Source organism: Papaver somniferum, unplaced genomic scaffold (genome assembly GCF_003573695.1).
Source record: "Papaver somniferum cultivar HN1 unplaced genomic scaffold, ASM357369v1 unplaced-scaffold_119, whole genome shotgun sequence".
Lineage (NCBI taxonomy): Eukaryota > Viridiplantae > Streptophyta > Magnoliopsida > Ranunculales > Papaveraceae > Papaver > Papaver somniferum.
The window spans coordinates 2418324-2434873 of NW_020620936.1; the positions used below are offsets into that span (position 1 = coordinate 2418324).

At 36.4% G+C, this 16550-nt stretch overlaps 1 pseudogene; it reads left to right on the plus strand.

Moving 5' to 3' along the window:
• Positions 1-3234: 3234 nt before the first annotated feature.
• LOC113330802 lies at positions 3235-8131 on the plus strand (annotated as a pseudogene).
• The last annotated feature ends 8419 nt before the right edge of the window (positions 8132-16550 follow it).

A 16550-nucleotide genomic window follows, 5' to 3' on the forward strand; every position in this document is an offset into this window, starting at 1 on the left:
AGCAATTTTCAAGTAATTGAAACTTAATATGACTTTCGTCACTAGTAAAGATGAACTTGGCCAAAGTGCAAGCTTACCAACACATATTTCGAGAAATAGATAAGCGAGAGCAACTCGGCTCGAAATAGAAAATGTGTATAATCAAAGTCTATATAGCAAACCGACTTTTGTCTCAAGATAGGAGATAGAGTAGATAGACTTTTGAGTGACAGATAAGTTCAAGTCTCCACATACCTTTTAGTCGATGAAGTTCCACCAGTTCCTTGAGTAGTTCTTCGACTTTGTATGATGATCGACATGGAGTCTTGAGCTCAACTATACTTTCTATCCTAGTCCAAGACTTAGCTATAAGTAGACTATAAATCAAGACTTATAGTTTTGATCACTAACATTGACAAACATGCTTGAGATAGCAACGCATGCAAGTTCGACCGAGCAGTGCTCTAACACTAGCTACAAATATAGCTCTAAAAACCCAAACCTTGTCAACCCAGCATTCAACTTCCAAAACCTTGATATTAATGATTGTTCTTCTTCTGTGAACCTCTTGCTCTCAAATGTAACTCCCAATCAGATTGTTTCTAACAACCAGTTGGCTATGCTTGATATAGCTCCGGATCATATTGAATATTTACCTGAAAAAAGGATTCAAAACTCTTGGAAGAAAAAAATCTAGTTCTTCTACGTCGGTGGCTCTCATTGAAACAGATGTTGCATCTAATAATATCCCTCTCAATCTTTACCCAACTCTGTGTGACAGCTAATAACAAAACCATCATGTTGCAGGCCCAGAATATCGAATTTTTTTCATACAACCCTTTCCATTCTCAGGTTACAACTCCTCAAACTATGGACTCGGTTTTAAGTCTGGATCAATCTTACCCACTGGGTTTGGCCCTTACCATCAAACACTATAGAACCAAAAATCCAGCCCTTCTAACAGATCTAGGAAATGGATTGGAGAGAAAAATTAGAAAAAAAAAATTTACTTCATCTTAAAACTTAACAAAAGATATCACAACTATTCTTGTTGATGATAAGAAAAGAAAGAGCTCCCCCAACCCTCACCCCTACCAGAAAAAATCCAAATGTTAAAGTAAATCAAATCAAAACCCTACCTCTTAGTCCACTGTTAACCTAAATCATCAAGAAATTCAACCCTTATGCTTCTCATCGGGATCAACTGGTAAAATTTCTTCTTCAGTCAATGGCGAAAAACCCATAAAGTCTCAAAAGGCAGCCAAGGTATCTAAGGTGGGAACAACTGTTATAGAGCCATGATCAAAAAGGGCCGAGGGTGGCAGTTCTTCGTCTGCAAATCATCTAGAGACCACAAAAAATCAGGTTTTCTCCGAAATTTTTTATCCCTTTTTCTTCTGATTAGTTCGTACTACAATAAAACACTATTTTTATTACAGTAAAATCATTTCATGCGACAGGACCCTTAACGTTTTGAGTTTGTCTATCTAGATGTCTCTTACTTCTAGGAATTTGTCAAGATTCTATCCTGAAATTGCCAGGGATTAGGAAAAAATCACGCAAAACAACAACTGAAAAAACTTGTCGTTGCTCATGAACTTAATATTTTTTTCTATCCGAAATAAAACAATGGTATAATTTTGTTGAAAGTACCCTTCATGCTTCTTTATAATATAATCATGTTTGTTAAAATCCTATTGATAGAGCTGGTGTTTTTTTTTATTGCTTGGGATAATTCAGTAAAACTTAATATCTTATGTGAAGATGACAATCAAAAAAACTGTGCTGTTTGGGATTAATAAACCAAATCTGAACGGATTCTTACTTGTATGTATGATATCCCGTATAATAGTAGAAAAGGTAATTCTTGGAGAATGGTTCACCAAACGGGGGTCACTATGAACAAACCTTGGATAGTGCTAGGAGACCTAAATATTATACTTAGCCAGGAAGAAAAAAGAGGGGGCAATCCTGCCAATGGAACTATTAGGAAATTTAATTCTCTCTTCAATTGCATAGGTTTAAAGGAATAACTTTATTGAAAATGTCTTGGGCGAAGTATAAAGCAAGTTCACGTGAATTGTGTGAGTTCCGGTGATGTAAAATGAGTTCTCCACTACTTAGTTTTTCCTATAAATAGAGACCTTGGTTCATTGTAAAAGGGATTGGATTTTGTATTCAGAGAGGTCATGTTGAGAGAAAGTAAGTTAGGGTTCCCGCGAGTTTCCATACTTGTGTTGTCGTCATCATAACTTATTTATAAAAGAATTTATATTTTGTCTGCATCCCGAAAGGAAGAATTCAGATCTTGCTCTCCTATTATGTCTTTGATTTTGTGCATTTCACTACTTGGGTGTACTACTAGATTTACAGTAGTTACAAACTTGATGCGTTGAGCAAATAAAAAGTGTCAAACAGGATCCTTAAACAATCTCTTCGTGAATCTAGCTAGACATTTGTGATATGATATCCATATGCCACCTTGAATCCGATCTTCCAATATGGCTGGCTAGCTCTGATACATTCTCAATATAACCTCATCATTTTTGTTTGATTTGTTAATTAATTTGATCTACTTGAACAATAAATCTTCAACTGTTTAACGGGCATTTTGTCCAACCCATCGTAATATATCATACCTTTTAACTAATCAAGAAAGCTTTTTTAATTAAAACAAAAAGTTATATAATTACCCACCAATTATAATGCCCTCCAATAAACTAATACTATAATACTAGATGCTATCACCAGCGCCACCTTCATATAATAAACAAATGTAATATGGAAAATGATTCGTACACTGAAGGAAATGTCACCGAGGCTGCAACGTATGAGAGGGGGTGGGGCCCACGTCTTCCCAGCCCCTCCAGATGCTAAGCACGCAGCACTTGGGACCGTCAGATCCCCTCAGTGCGCACCGTATCGGTGTATTTAGCAAAGTTGTATTGTTAAACTGTCAATTTCTTTTTGAAATATTTCAGTCTAAAAGGCTTATAATATACTTTTATTAGGTTTAATTACATCATTCAATTTTCAAAGTTAGAGGATTGCATGGTTCGATAAATGTCATCCATTTCTTTTCTATAAAATATTTTCTTTCAAGAATACCAGGTCAACAACTCTATCCTTACATACTATATATATAAAGACGGAATAGAGGAAATTTCACTGAGGATTGAGTTGAGTACTTAAGCTTAGGTTAGATAACCATCCCTACTACCTAGCTATCTATCACTTTCTTTTGTACGTGAAAGCATGAAAAAAATAGTAGTGAGAGATTACAATGAAAAAAAAGACAGAGAAGCAGTTGAAGAATTAGAGAAACAATGTGAATTTGGCTCCAGTGGAAAACCTTCTCTTTTAACTGATCTTATGGGTGACCCGGTTTTCCGAGTTCGAAACTCTCCTGCATGTATCATGCTGGTATGTATGCACTGCTTATTGTTCACTTTGTTTTCTCGGGGACGGCAACAGAAACTTTATAGGGAAAAAGAATAAAAAAAAAGGTATATCATATGTGGTCGAGCATGAAATATACAAATGAAACCAAAAAAGCAACAGGCTGAATAGCCAAAGTGAACTGCATACCAATCAACAAGGATAAATTTCATAAGTACTTGCTGCAAGTCTGCCCTGTGTTATTAAGTGTGTCCATATTTCAGTACTTGCTTGTACATAGGTCATAACATTTGTTTTATGATGATCAGGTTGCAGAGCATAAAGAAGGTGATACAACCGAGATAGTCGGGGTTGTAAGAGGTGTATTAAGAATGTGTCAAGAGGAAAAAGAGCAGTCGGTGATGATTTTCCCATGTTACAGGTCTCTATCTCTCCCTGCACGCCACATTATGTAATTACATTTCCACTTACTTTGAAGGTTTTATGCTATTCTTTAATGTGAGAAAATCATTATTAGCATATTTGTGTAACTGTGTTTGTTTGTTCTTTTTTTTGTTTTACTTTTTCTAGGCTTTAACCATTTATATGAAGAAATGTTATTCAATTCCCTCTTTTTCATCTCCCTATTCACCTCCCTGCTATCTAAACCACACATCTAAATTTGGATTCACATTCATGGATAGATAGGGTTCACTCGTTTCCTGGATATTGGGTTTAGATTCTAGGGAGGTGAATGAGAAGGTGGAAAAGAAGGAGTTGAATAGCATTGATGATTTATATGTGTTGAGAGACTTGAGATGGTAGAACTTTCAAAATAAATCAATGCTAAGATAGGGTTAGTTGAGGTGGGTCTCAAATGCTGCTGTTTTTTCTGTAATCAATGCCTTATCACTATTTAAATTTGGTGCAGTTTCAGACGTTGGAGTTCAGAGTACCGTGCTAGCAATTTTTCCCATTTTTGTAATCGTGGAATCTCACTGCATACATCTATAATAAATGGCATGGCATGCATGTCAATTATTCAAATATTCTCTACTATAGAAAATGCAATTTTTGGTGGAGTAAGGAACATAGAAAAACAAACAAATATCGTTCATAAATGCATATTTTTGTCCCTCATATCTTGGAAAGTTAACCTGCTATATATGCAAGATATGGTTTATGTACTACTCACTATTACTACTTAATTTTAATTACTAATATGAGTTATACTTTGAATTTCAGGCGACTAGGTCTCGGAACGAAATTGGTATCGGCATTAGAAGCGTGGTTTAAGAAAAATGGTGTCGAGTACTCCTACATGGCCACTGACTGTGCAAATCAGGTCTCTATTAACCTCTTTACATTGAAATGCGACTATGTTAAGTTTCGTACACCAACTGTTTTAGTCCAACCAGTTCATGCGCATAAAAAGCCCATAAATTCAGGAATCATTGTGATCCAACTCTCTCCTCAACTCCCCGAGTTGATCTGCCATCGAGATTTCTCAGAGGCAGAGTTTTCCCCTAAAGACATATATGTGATTTTATGCAACAAACTCAGTTTGGGAACTTATATTGCATTATCTCAGAAATCGCTTGCCATGTGGGATTCTCAATCTGGGAATCTTCCTAAGAAATTTGCCATGTTGAGTGTTTGGAATACGAAAAAGGTTTTTAAGCTTCAAGTTAAGGGAGTATCAGTGTTAACTCACGCGTGTTGCGTAGGTAGTCGAATGCTGGATGAGTGGATTCCTTGGTTGAGGATACCATCAGTGCCAGATTTGTTTAGTCCATTTGGGGTTTATTCGTTATACGGCCTTCACATGGAAGGAAAAGGTGTATCACGGCTTATGAAAAATTTATGCTCCTTCATTCATAATATATCCAGAAATGATGTTGGATGTTGCGTCATTGTTGCTGAGGTTGGGAGGAGAGACCCATATAGAGAAGCGATACCACATTGGAAAAGGTTTTAATGGAGACTAAGACTTTCCTGATAGAAGTGTGTGAGCTTCCAACTCAAAACCAATTGTAAATGAGTGGAGTGGCTCCACACCTTATATATTAGGATCATAAGGAGGTCGTAAGAAATATGGGACTAAGATGTGACTAAGACTTTCCTTAGTCTCCACTTAGTCTTCATTATGACCCCTCCACGTGTAGGGCTCTTGAGGCTTCTACAACGTGGATCCCTGTATGGTTGCCCGTTTGGATGCCCTGCCTTTTAGGTCTTCCGGGTCTTACACGGGTCTTACGTCGCATACATGGCCTGACTCTGATACCATGATAGAAGTGTGTGGGCTTCCAACTCAAAACCAATTAGCAATGAGTGAAGTGGCTCCACACCTTATATATTAGGATCATAAGGAGGTAATAAACAATGTGAAACTAAGATGTGACTAAAACTTTCCTTAGTCTCCACTTAGTCTCCATTATCCCCCATCCACGTGTAGGGCTCTTGAGGCCTCTACAACGTGTATCCCTGCATAGTTGCTCGTTGATGTAGTTTTTACAGTGGTAAGAAAAGGGTTTGATTCTCGGACTTGTGAAGTTGGTTTTAGACTTAAATTATAAAATTAATCTAGTGAATAAAACAAAAGATGATGACAATATTGAGGGATTACTGGGAATCAGAATTTCACCAAACTCATATTCTATGGTTTCAATATTAATTCTTAGACAATTATAGCTCCAAAAATAATACTATTGACTCTTAATCTTTGCCAAGGTAGATTTTATAAAACATTAGTTGTAAATGGTAAGCATGAGTTATCAAAACACTAAATCTAAGCATAACCCATCAAACTAAATGACAATTAATTAATTTAAAATCATAATTCAATTTATATTAATGCAAAAGTCATTAAAAGAATTAAATAAAGTTACCACAGTGATGAGAATTGACTTCCTCCGTCATCCCAGTGTTGGATTTTAGCTCCACATGGTGAAAATACGCTCAAAATATTTATTCAGGGCTCAAAAGTGTGTTTACAATAGTGAAAAGAGAGAAGAGTAATAAAACAGAAAACTGCAACGTTTATACGTGTTGCAAGTCACTGTTACAGTAAACGACTGTATTGTAGCAGGATAAACGACTGTCTGTATGCGTCTGTTCTTCGTGTTATTTAGAACGACACTTCTTTTCTGTCGTCTGCAACTCTTCTTCCTCCTCACCTGTGGCTGCTGAAACTCCTCTGCAGCGTTTCGTTCTTCATAGAAACCACCCCAAACTATCGATCCCCCTTCTGTGAACTCCCAACAACCGTTTTATACACAACAGGTCCAAGTTTCTCGATTAAAATCCTTCCTTTTCTTCTCTTTACTTTCTCCGGAGGTCTTGGATTTTCTTTCTCTTTTTCTTCACGTCTTCCCTGCTTCTTCCAAAACTCTCTCCAGTTCAAAGGAAATAAATATACAAGTAAGATATTGTTTAACAGTTCTCCACACAACTTCCATATTCTCCATATATTTTCCAAGAATAAACCCGAGATATACAACTCCTTGTTTTACTCTAAACCGAAGAAAGCATCCTATTTTCTCAAATCTGAAACACCTACCTTTCCTGTTTCACGTTAACAGGCTACTCCCAATTCAATTCCAATTAAAAATCCTACAAAATCTCAACCGAAATCTTTCCTGAAATTTACGCAGGTTTAACTTCCATTTTCCGTTAAATATTTTTCTTTTCTGTTTGAAGATATATGATGAGATTTGCTTCCTTTTTTTAGTTCCCAAAACACGTCATTCCCCCCGTAGCAATAACACCGCAACACAAACATCCCTTGAAAATCTCCAAAAATAAACAGAAATTATCCCGAGAATAACTTGTTTTCTTTTTTTGCTCCAAACTGATATCTAGCCAGTTCTAGTCGAAGTAGAGGCCTATACTAGTCCTGTTTACTCAGTTCAAGTCCATCCCAAACAATTATGGGGATTGAATCTCATTAAACACCTTCCAAATTTCGAACCCTAAACTCTGTTCTCGCTGCAAATATTTTCCCGCCAATTTTTGGAATTTGAATTTGAGAAGATGAGTGCCCCTTATCCGGGCTAGGGGTACGAATAGTAGTTACCCTGGGATTACCCCTTATCATTTGGGTGCCCCTTATCCATATGAGGGATCCAAATATCAGGTGTCCTCCGAGTGCCTTTATCAACATTTCTGGGATATCTCCAACATACTTCCGGGGTGCCTGTAGTATCCTTCTGGGTGCTTTTAGTAATTTTCTCTGGAGGTCCAAATGCCACTTTTTGAGCCTATTTCTCCGCAAAAGCTTATTTCTCCAAAAACACCTATAAAGACACAAAAAGCCATAATAAATACAAAATCTAGTACTAATAAGATATACAATTGAGATCAAAATAGACACATAATTGCGTCTATCACCCATTTGCCTGCCCTGCCTTTTAGGTCTTACGGGTCTTACACGGGTCTTATGTCGCATACAGGGCCTAGCTCTGATACCATGATAGAAATGTGTGAGCTTCCAACTAAAAACCAATTGGCAATGAGTGGAGTGGCTCCACACCGTATATATTAGGATCATAAGGAGGTAGTAAGCAATGTGGGACTAAGACTTTCCTTAGTCTCCATTAGGTTTTCATGGGATGAAGACCTGTGGTATATGAAGAAACTTACAACCAATAAACATAATGGAGAAGAAGATGATGATGATGATGATGATGATGAGAATGAGAATGGTGGAGATCTTGACTGGAGTAGATCTAGGCCGTCTACTCCAGTAATTTTCGTTGATCCCCGTGACTTTTGAATCGTTCTGATTTTGGTGATCCACGTCTCTAGCTAGTTTAACCTGATTATATGGTCTATGGTGGTCTATGGACAAGGTAGGTAATGTCGTTTCAACAAATTCCCAGTTCAAAATGTAAATCAGGTATTATCATAACCTCATTGAGGCATCTACGTACCTAGTGATTTTTGATATATTATGTTGCATGTGTTGGTCTCAATAATATAAACTACCTCCGTAAATTGTATCAGAAAAATGACTCATATGTCAGACCATGAATATTAATATATTCTAGGAGTAACTAACAAACATCTGCGTGAAAAGTAATGAGAACTGGAATAAAAAGCTAATGCCCCCATGGACGATAAGTGGTGGTGTTAGAGCACTGCTCAGTCGAACTCGCAAGCGCTGCTATCTCAAGCTTGTTTGTCAAATTTAGTTGCCAAAACTACAAGTCTTAGTTTCTAGTCTGCTTATAACTATGTCTCGGATTAGGATAGAATGTGTAGTTGAGCTTTAGACTTCACGGCGTTCATCGATTGAAGACGAAGAACTACTAAGGGGAGCTTGTGGAACTTCGTCAACAAAAGGTATGTGGAGACTTGAACTCATCTATCACTCAAAAGTCTATTTCTATTCTATCTCCTATTGAGACAAAAGTCGTATAGCTATATAGACTTTATATTCTACGCATTTGATATTTCGAGCTGAGTTTAACTCGCTTACACATTTCTCGAAATATGTGTTGGTAAGCTTTCGCTTTAACCAAGTTCATCTTTATTCTTGACGAAATTTAAAATATGATCATGTAAAAATCGCTTGGTAACATCTTGCATGATTTGTGTGAGACAATCATTTGATGTAGACTCAGAATGTTTCATATTGATCTATTGATTACTTGAAAATTGCTTTGAAGCTAATAGTTTGTGTGAGACAGCTATTCCCGTCAAGAATGTTTCAATAATTAATATGGAGTTTAGAATGATTAACATTGAATGGATATAGCATAATATGCGTACTTGTATGCTAACTGTTGCAAGTTATTCAAAGTCCGAGAACCATAGTATGCATACTGGTTTGATAGTTGAAGTTCGGGAACTTAGTATGCATACCCGTATGCGTATCGGCTGAAAAGTTCAAGTCCGAGAATTCAACTGAGTTTGGTCACATACGACAGTATGCGTACCCGTTCGAATACTGGCGAACCCATATCAAGTCCAGAACTCTAAGTATGCGTACCCGTTTGCATACCCGAATGGGATAAGTTCTAAAATTGGTTTGTTAATGAACAAATACATTTATATATTAAGGAATGCAATATTTTGAAAACCGTAGATATAATGTTCATGAATTGATTCAAGTGAATCAAAATCGATTTTGCTTCAACTTTGTCTTATATACTTCTATGAGAATATAAACAATTCAATAACTCCATAACTAGTTTATTTGAGTCATTTGAACTAGTTGTGATTAAGATGAACAAGGTTGATATGAAAGTGTTCATATGGCTAACTTCGATTAACTATTGTTGATCCAACCATGTGCACACGTTTGGGTACGGTTACTCATTCCTAAATGAGGTCACATTTCATTTTTGTATAACAATCTAAGTTCGATCAAATGGTTGAAAGATATTAGCTTGACTCTAATCATGTTTTCAATTGTTACCAAGGTAGCATTGATTGCAAATCCTGATTTGAAGACTATATAAAGGAGAACTCTAGCAACTTGGAAACCTAATCCCCACACCTCATGTGTGTTAGTAGTTGCGACTAGAGTCGATTCTCCTTTAATCTAGGTTTTTCCTAAAACCATTATAGGTTAACGACTTAAAGACTTCATTGGGATTCTGAAGCCAGACCCAACTATTTTCTCTGTAGTTGCGTGTTATGATCTTACTTTGTTCTATCATGTTGGGTACTATATTCTTTAAGATTTTCTCGAGATCTAATCTTCGATATGTAAGATAAAAAATAATCACAAACATTATTGTCTCATCGTTTGTGATTCCGCAATATATTGTTTCGCTTCCATACGATTAAGATTATAATGAGGTGATTGATATTATTAGGCTTTTCTTCGGGAATATAAGACCGGTGTATCAATTGGTTCTTGTTCACCTTGATTTATAAAAATACGGAACAAAAACTTGTAGGTATTTCTGTGGGAGACATTTTTCTATTCAATTGACTTTTCTGTGTGAAACAAATTTGTTTATCAAGTCTTCGACTTTGGGTCGTAGAAACTCTTATACGTGGGTGAGATCAGCTAAGGGAATCAAGTGCGCAGAATCTGGCGTGGTTCAAGAGGCGTAAGGAACGTTATTGTACCTTAATCAGTGTGAGATTGGTTAGGGCTCAACAACATTCCAGTCCGAAGTTAACTTGTAGTAGGCTAGAGTCTGTAGCTGCTTAATACAGTATGGTGTTAAAATCTGGACTAGGTACCGGGGTTTTTCTGCATTTTCGGTTTCCTCGTTAACAAAATTCTGGTGTCTGTGTTATTTCTTTCCGTATTATATTTTTATATAATTGAAATATCACAGGTTGTGCGTAGTTCAATCAATTGGTGAATCCAACCTTTAGTTGTTGATTGAAATTGATTGACGCCTGGGTATTGGTCTTTGGTACCATCCAAGTTATTTCTCATATTAATCCGGCTCACAGATCTCTATCTTTTCGATTGCAGATTGATTTGAGAAAATGAGATATAACTCTTGGATGTATTTTTCTTGATTGATTCTGACTGTCTTGTTGATTCCCTTGGAAATATATTAGAGTTAGTCCATACATATTTCCTAAACGAAATATTGGGTGTGGTTGTTAGACCCACGGTTTTTCAATTGGTATCACAGCAAGCAAACACGTTTAAGACCTGATAAGTCTGTGTTTGTAGCAATCTGAATCTCTGGATAAAAGATTGTCTCATTCTTACGCATACAAAAATTTCTTCCAAAGTTTTTGATTATGCCAAATATCCTGTGTTTACCTCAAAGGATAACTCCTTAGCTGATTCTTCCGGATCCCGAAGTAGAAAATTATTGCTATCAGATTCTAATAACATTCCCTCTGATGTGACATTTGACACTATGTCAGAAGCTGAAATGGAACTCACTAGAACTTTAAAAAAAACTGCTAAGATTATTAATATTCAAGATTGGAAAATAAAGTCTCTTGAAGAAAAACATGCTCAACTCATTGATGAACTTGAGAAGTCTCTTGATCGAGAACGGGAACTCTACAAAATCCTTGATTCTTTCTTTAACAATATCGAAAATATTGTTCAAGAAACTATTTTACAGCGTGAAAGATTGGTGTTATTGAAGGTATTATTAAAGAAGATTCAGTTAGAGAAAAACGTTTGATCGAGACTAATTCATCAGATCTGAACAGCTTTCGTGTTGAAAAAGAGAAACTGGTTGCATTACTTCTTCTAGCTCAGGAACAGTGCAAATCCTTGGAAAAGGAAAATTCTATTTTAATGATTAAACCTTCTTCTGCGCTAATCTAATTCTCATATGGGATTACAGTACGTGAAAAAAATTACTCCAACGAAAGAGTCTGCTAAGAAATGTTTGCATAACTTGCAATCTTCTAACAGGGTTACGAGTCTAAAATAGGTTCCTTCTGATGTCTCTCTTCCACGAACCTGTTCCTTTTGCGAGAAAAGAAATCATTATGATTCGCATTGTTTTGCTAGAAAGAAACATATTTTTGATCTTTAAAATCTACTTATTTTTGATGTCGATAGAGTGAATTGTCTGACGACATCTACAATGAATTTCATTCCTGCAGAAAACCAGAATTATCATGCACAAGGTTTCCAAAGTCACTCTTCTAGAATTATTTATAGGAATCATGCCCCTCTTAATGGTGCTAATATTTACACTACAAATGTACATATTCCCAATGCTAATGAGAAGAAGTCTGGTAGACCTAAGTCTAGGAGATGGAACTTTCTCAATTCTGAACCTTTGGAACCAATATCTTGAGGTCCTAGTTTTAATCCTCAGAAAAATCCTTATGATGGATACTCAAAAAGGTGTATGTCTTATTTATCTGGAATAAGAAATGACCGAAGGAAGGTAAAGAATACAAGGTCAAACATTTAGATGGTATTTACAACTCATCTCTCAATGTTCATGGTGGGATTACATCTCACTTAGTTACCTATATATATAGGTATCCTTGTATCTAACTTGAGAGTTGCAAGGATGACTTGGTGAGATGCTCAAGTCTGTTGTATGCTACCATCTGTATTGTGTTTGATTTTGTTGGTTTTTTTGTTTTTTTTTGTGAATGTTGAGTCATATCTTGACTCCTAGTAACTAGTGTATCTTTTTCATATGCTATGATTAAATCTTTTAATTATTGAACTTTGAAGGTAAAAGATATCTGAAAACAGAGAGTATTTCCTTATTCTTGGATCTTTTTTTTGATCCATTAACCCTTCTTAATAAGTCCACAAACGTTCATGTCTTTCTTAAAAGTTTTAGGGTTTCCATAACAAGGTTATCTTTCTCTTGTTCGTAAATATATGTATATTTATATTATTTTTTCTTCCCTAATAAAAAAAATGGAGAACTCCTCAAGACCTCAGGAAGTGGTGAATCTTGAGCTGGAAGAAGACATTAAAGGATGCGATTCAGTTCAAGAACTTGTCTTGAGAAAGATGATTGAAAAGAAAGATTACAACTCCTGGATTAAAGAATCTGTCAAGATTTAATTCTTTTTCAGAATGACTCTAGGGTCAAATTTCCAAATCTTCAACTGCAAATGAATCATCTTATTGATGGTCATACCAAAATCATTGAAAAAATATCTTGATCAGGAATCAGAAGAAACTCATCGTGGACTGTGTCAAAACTAGGCAGCTTGCCCGCATTGTTGATCGAAATGTTAATGTTCTAACCCTTGAACATGGAGTTTCTACGGTCAAAAGAATCAAGGATATCAGTGATACCTTTTATGATGGAGCTTTTCAAAGGATAACTAGGGTTTGGCATAGCCTATATTGTGATTACACGTTGTTGTTTCCAACGATTTTCATCTTGTAATGTTTTTATATTTATTTATTTAAATTCTAAAGTTTATTTGGAAAATGTTTTTGCAGTATTAATCTTTATTGGTTTTATATATTGCAAAAAATTGTTATGGGATATGTGTTTGCGTCCATGAACTATGATTGTCCCATATATGTCAAAAGTTAAGTCTATTATGTCATTATGCAAATATTGATGGAAGATATAATGAATTTTTGATAATAAAAATTAAGTCTATTGTGTGATTATGCAAATATTGATGAAAATAGAATGAATCTTTGTATATTCTGCAGTATTGATCTTTCCCTGATCCACTTCTATGTGAAAGTACTGTTTGGCTCCGTAAGTTCTCTTATGTTGAGCATTTCCGATTAAATTAATCATAGGTTCTCTTGTGGTTAATTTAATTGAGTCTTCTGGATACAAATTCATGCTTCATGTGATTTGTTAATGTCCAAAGAAATCCTTCTTTTCTTGCAAAAGTAAGGTTGCTCTTGTTGTTCTTTCAGGAATGACATTTTATGGGGGAGAGTTCTTTTTGAACTTGTGCTTAATTGCCAAATATTTGTGGGGAGTGCGGCTGTGGAATATTGTAGGAATTTTCTTGTATCTTTATAAACTCCTTGATGAATACACTAAGTTTCGACTATGTGAAATCATCGAAACAAAGTTGATATGTTCTCTTTTAGTCATGAAGTATCTCTATGAGAATTTCATTATGATCCCACTAGTTTTCATACCTTTGCCAATTTATATTGACAAAAAGGAGGAGAATTATTATGTAGTTCACACTACAAATACATATGCTTTACGGATCATTATGTAAGGGGGAGTGGTTTTCATAACGATATGAAGTATTGACTAAGGGGGAGCGTTACATATCATCGTAGTATTATTATCAAACTTATGATACAATTGGACTTTGATGCTGTATAATAATACTATGATATTGTATAACAAAAATTGAGAACAATTGTTTTCTTATTGTTATGGCTACGGATCTTCAACAACTAAGATGCTGAGTTAAACATGTTCAGAATCACTGGAGTACTTGGAAGTGACGAAGTGTTTGTACCATAAGATATGGGTACCAGTACATGCTAAATACATCTGTATTAGCGGAAAATATTTGTCGGCCCAAGCCTAGCAGCCAGTACATAACAGTCCAGTTTGCTGACCCATTTCCGGCGGTCCGTTTCCACCGGCATATTCCTGAAACCCTAGAAGAAAGTTCCAGAATATTCTAGACTGATTGATTGACAAGTTCATGTGACTATATAAAGACAGGGGCCTAAACCCTAAAGGGATCATGCCATGTTTTTCCAATCAGAGAAAACCATTGTAATTCTTATTAATGATATACCTCTCCCTAGGGAGATTCCTCCATGGATGTAGGTAACACTTGCCGAACCACGTTAAATCCTTGTGTTCTCAATTTATCTTTAACTTGCTCTCTAAACCTAATTCCAACAATCATCATCAAATCATTGTGTTTAGTTCCTAAGTTAATTTTGGGTACAAACATTAGCACCGACTAAGGGGATTGGCGAAAACAATCGTGTTTTGCCATTGAGAAAGGTGCGGAACAAATCGTGCACGAGTTCCATGCGAAAATCAGCAAAAAAGGGGAAAAGTTAAGGTTCTTACGTGACTGTTGCGAAGTTGAAGAAACCGTTATAAGGTTAAAGAAACCATTGCGAGGTTGAAGATATCGTTACAAGGTTGAGGAAACTGTTGCGAAAGCAACAGCAGAAAGTGTGGCAAAATCCTCAGGAACAGTAACAAATATAACTGTTGTAGTATGCGTTACAGGGATTATCGAATACGTCACCTACCACATCAGCACTGTGTGCACAGTCAGCGATGCCACATTATCAAAGCGACATGACATGTCAGCAGAAAGTCAAATCAGCAGTTATGTCAGCATACCACATCAGCATATTGCCATGTCATTGTTCGATCCAGTCAGCGACCGCCATGTCAGCACTATTCATTATTCAGCAAAGACCATGTCAGCACACTTCACAGGTCATCGACACATCAGTGACAGCACGCGTTCTTCGTTCAAATCTTGTTTCCTCAATAACTTCTTCGTTTTAAGTCCGAATTGAGTGATTTTTGGCTCATTAGAATCGTCTTTCAATCCCCTACAACAAGGAAGTAAAAATTAGTGTGTTCGAAAAACTTTGATGTGCACTTGGAGCAGCAACATGATCGAATTCGAGGTTCATGGATAGCGACATGATCAAGTTCGACATGAGGTTACTTAGACCCTTCAATATTTAGCCTTGCATCACATCGCAAGCACCTAAAGCCTCACCTTGCACATGAGCACATAAGTCTTGCTCTTATCGCAAGCATAAAATTTCGTCTTGAACGCGAGTATGAAAGACTTGCACCTTGGAAGCATAAAGTCTCGTTTCGACCACGAGCCCAACGCACGATGTTGGTACGTCCAAAGTATCATCTCAACCACGAGCCCAATGCCCGATATTGGTCCAAAGACTCGTACTCAACACAAGCAATACAGCCATTCTGCCCGATCAGCGAGCGCTACAGCCTTGTTATGTTGCGAGCAAAAATCCTTGCCCTAGATGCAAGAACACTACATCCCTTTCAAGTTTCGACTAGCTCTCGAGCATCATAAGTCCACCATGTGGCAAAAAGTCTCGCCTAGCACGTGAGAAATTTTTTTGCAGGTAATTACAGTTGGGGGCGTCTTCGTAATGTCTCTACAAATGCTTGGGAGAGAGTTACGTCATCAACGGTCGACGCAGAAGGAAAAATAAACTTCTTAACCCCCAACAAGTTGGAGGTTAAAAGGGGGAGATTTTGTACCGTACATAAAATGCACGGAAAGCCCGCAAGCCAAAGCCCATCTAGCCCCGTTCAAAGAAGATTCCAGAAGTCTTGTTGCCCAAGTTTCTTGCACATGAAGTTTGTATCATAGTTAGGGTATACATAACAATATAAATACATGTATCCTAAACCATAAGAGAATATGGAATCCTAGGTTAGCTTACCCGAAGAAATACAATTGTATCATGATCATCAATAAAATCACTCCCTATGGGATTCCTCCGTGGCTGTAGGCATCACTTGCCGAACCACATTAAATTCTTGTCTCCTTTATGCTCTATTTATCTTCGTTTTTTAGCCCTAATTCGCATAATCATCATCAAATCATCGTGTTTAGTGCCTAGAAATAATTTTGGGTACAAACACGAAGATTTTGAGAAATGTTGAAGAACCAATGAAATCAAGCATTTGGATGAGAAGATACAAAGTTTATTTATTTTGTAATCCATATGTATTGATAGTTTTGTCATTAAAATTGACAAAGGGGTAGATTTTTAAAGCAATGCTCGGTCGAAATCGCAAGTGTTGCTATCTCAAGCT